A 4,196-nucleotide genomic window follows, 5' to 3' on the forward strand; every position below is an offset into this window, starting at 1 on the left:
TCCTTATTAACAGCCTATCATTTGGTCGTGAACAGTTTTAAGGACTAATCGATAAATCCTCTCTTTATCGAACTTAAATAGTCCTAAGGACTTCATCATAACAACGGAGTTCATTAGAAGATGAAAGCTTATGATGAAAATACCAAATATATTTTATTTATTAACAAATCAATTACAATACTTGGTTGCTCAACCGTCAACAGCTTGACGATTGGCTTTTTGGGACACATTTTCCAACAGAAACTCCATGATGCAATGCTCTTGGACTGCATGCGGGATGTGCTCGAGCTGATGGTTAGACTGATCACAGGAGGCAAAGGAGGTGGAGCCCCATGAGACGTGGATGCACTGGCCTGTCTAGCTCTATCCCTTTCACGGGCTAAGTACCTCTGACGGGTATCCCTCGCAATGGCATTCCACTCTCTCACCCGTCTCTTAATTAATTCTAAAGGTGGTAGATTCGAAGGCGACGACATGGCAGCAGGTGGAGAAGGAAACTTTTTGCCACAAAAAGAGAGGAGATCCCTTTGCTCTCTGACCCCCTATTATAAGCGCTAGCAACCAGATCAATCGCCAATCAATGCTTCTCAGGAGTTAATGATCCAGCGGTTAATGACACACCTTCTCCAAAGAAGGAGCAAATTCCAGCGATGCTTTACAAAACAAAATGTGCCCTCATGGCACATCTTCATAGACTCTGTGTTGCCTCCCAAATGTGGCCTTATCGGGTGAGACATCGACTACTATTCTCCATAATCTCCCATATTTAAGGAAGCAAAATAAAGTTATCATCTATTTAAATTACCTCAGATCAGCATGAGTAAGTTTACAAAGTAGAAGTATGACAAAAGACTACTCATTTTATTCCTTTCGAGATTCTCTTATGATGGCCCTAAAATATGAAAAAAGAGAAATACAGAAATTACAGTGCAGAGCCTGGAGCTGAGGTGCCAGTCACTAAGACATCCATCATGAAAGGATCTCAGATTTTGTCTAAAAAGTTTAAATCAAAACCCGGATATTTGGCAGCAACTCGGGCTCGGATAGATTGCATGCCTTCCAACGTCATAAGCGTCGGCGGAGTACTCAGCTTTTTCTTCCTCATATTCTTTTGAGGCCTAAAAGTCCTCCATAGCCTTAGAAACGACCTCGGTTGTCCGCTTCTCTTGTGCACCCAGTTGGGCCTTCGGCTCTTTTATTTTTTTTTGCAGGCGAGAGTTCTCCTCGCAAGCAGCCACGTTCCTCGTTGCCTGAGCTTCGAGCTCTGCTACCTTGTCCAGTAGCTGAGAATTCTGCTCAATAACTTTTTTCAATGCCACCACGGCATCTTCGGCTCTCCTTTCGATGGTGTCAGCTTTCATGGAGACTTCTCCAACTTCCCTTGCAGCCCTCTCTTTCGCTCTTCTGAGCATCTCAGCTTCGAGTCCAAATTTTTTTGCCTCTTTGACCAATTCACGGGAGCTTTCAATGTACCCATTCAAGTAATGGGTAAGCTGGCAAGTGAAGAAAAACTCATAAGTAATAAATAAGTATGCAGTAAGTGCTAAATGAGAAAGCTCCAACATATCCGGATGAGGCAATCCACTGCTCCTCTCCTCATCTTCCTCCGAGAAATGCTCAGCAGCTCATTCGCATCGATAGAGAAGAGCAGTTCGGAGAGTAACTCGCTCGCCAATGTGGGATCTCTCAGCACTAAGGCCTCTAGCTTTAGTCCAGCTGGCGCAGTTCCAGACACGTCGATAACCTCGACGGGTGCCTCATTCGAGGAGGATCCGACAACATGTGAAGCAGGTTGGGTCGGAGAGTTGGAAAGAGAAGATAGGCTCAGAATCACCTACTCCAAATTTTGGTCTACACAGCTCATCTAGTCGCCTGCAGTAGCTGAGATGGTAGGCGAGCCACTTCTCACCCAAATAATCTCATGACCTTTCGGATGAGAAGACTCAAATTTTCTGGCCTTTAAAGTTGATTGTGTGGAATCTCTGACTCTGGCCTGGAGGCTCTACCCGATGATGGGCTTGGCATTTCTCTTTTGCAAAGTTTTCCTCTTTTTTTTTGGTGGGCCCGAGCCCTTCCCAATATCCAGCTTTGCAATTATGACGATCAAATTGTAAGACGAACAAAGCCAAAAGATTTAAGGCCAAAACAGCTAACTCACGTACTTTGAGGAGTGACTTGGCTGATACCGACATTGAATAGTGCCTGAGCCAACAACAGCTCTTTCAACTCCGAAACCCTGAGGCTTCGCAGAGCTGCCATCTCCTGCTTCAGGTACTCATTCATCGAAGGTTCCTTCAATGCAGCCTCTCGAGGTTCATCTTAGAAAGAAAATTTTCAGTCTTCACCTGATGTCTGCGAGATGAAGAGAAACCTCAACTTCAACCGTGCACGATGGAGGGCATATCCAAAAATATCAAGCAAAAGCCATCCTTCTTCTTCTGTGGAGTCACGTACCACCACCTGCGTGAGTCTGGGTGCTGCTTGAGACTGAAGAGAAAATGAAAGAATGTAATATTCGATGCAATCCCAGCCAACATGCATAATGTGATGAAGCCACAGATATACTGCCATGCATTCGGCACCACTATACACAGTGATATCTCAAAATAATGGAGGCAGTAGACTCGATCACCCAGTCCTGAAACTTCGAGTAGGAATGCGGGAGGTATTTGATATTGATCGTGTAGCATGACTATGTCCCGCTCTATCAACTCTGATTTGAAGCCTAGCGGTGCAAAGTCAGTCTCCATAGTAGCCATCTCTCTCTCGTGCAAGAAAGCCATGAAAAGATAAAGAAGAGAGGAACCTGCAAGGAAAGGAGAAAACCAGAACTTAGCAAGGTCCGCGTTTAGTTCTGTCTGGGAATTTTAAATAACCTCATACCTTAACGGGATGTCCAAAAGCCGCCTCCTATTGACATATTAATTACAGGAGATGTGCATCGACAGAAGATTGGCGTACGCACGATACGTGGAGACTGCGAATGGACATGATTGCTGCTGTCGATATAGTAGTTAATACCAATGGCAGGCGAATCACACTTTGTGCTACTTTCAGAGGAATACGTGCAGACGTGCTCCAATTTCTCCCATACGGATGCAATTTGAATTTTGACCTTTTCAAAATCTATACGACAGCAGGAGCCAGCTTGGATTTTCACGCTAACTTCAGCTCGGCTCATGCCCTGTTTGAAGCATAGCACAGGCTAAGTATCCGCCTGAGCTATTTACTCTAATCAAGTTTTGCAGATACAGCCAAGGGCTGAGCATACATTAAAGACTAAAAAATATGCTTTTTATTCATCAAAAGAAAAATAATACATCCATTCCTACGGAGACTCTAGTACAAGATCAGGGGCCTCAGATCACAAAGAATAAAAGAAGAAAAGGGCATGAATCACTCCTCAGAGGGATTGCCAGGGCAGTCGTCTACGAGATGATACTCCTCGATGCCGACAATGCCTTTGGTCTGGATGGCTGCATCGATCTTATCCACCTTGTCTGGAAAATAGGATGTCATTATAAACCGCGACCAGCTATTTGACGACATCGCCTGTAAATCTTTGCCCAGACAATCAATTTGAAGATACTTGACAAAGTCAGGAGGAAGATGCACCTGGGCAATGGACTTGCACTTCTCGAAGCCCGCGAAGAACACTACTTTACAAGCTTGGACTATGATCTTAGCCCCTTCAACCACCTTCTCCTGCTTTCAGTATGTTTGAGTAAAATCTCTTGATCTACAAATTTATATTAGAAAAGCTTATGATTTATCTTTCTCTCTTTCAACCTCTTCTTCGGGTGCTCCACCTCTGATCCGATCTCTTGGACTCCCGAAAGTGGCTCCAAGAAAATTTGAACTCCCCTGGAAGCGAAACATCTGTCCCCTCGAAGAGCTCTCTCTTCTCGGCTCGTCCCTTCAAAGATTCCGGCCCTTTGGGGTGGAGCACCGCTGAGGCTCCTTTGAGAGTGAGTTTCAAAATTCGGAGAACCTCTTCTCACTTCAAGTGTCCTCCTCAAGTGCTCCAGATCATCATGGCTTCGGCGATAGTTTCTCTCAACCTCAGACCTCTATTTTTCAAGGGTTTTAATCCTCCCCTTGAGATCTTCAACCTTCTTGTTGGCCCTAGACTTCTGTTGTTCGAGGGTCTCAATCTATCTTTCAACCTGTTATAATTCTTCATCCCGATGGAGAAT

This window comes from Elaeis guineensis, chromosome 8 (assembly GCF_000442705.2).
Source record: "Elaeis guineensis isolate ETL-2024a chromosome 8, EG11, whole genome shotgun sequence".
Lineage (NCBI taxonomy): Eukaryota > Viridiplantae > Streptophyta > Magnoliopsida > Arecales > Arecaceae > Elaeis > Elaeis guineensis.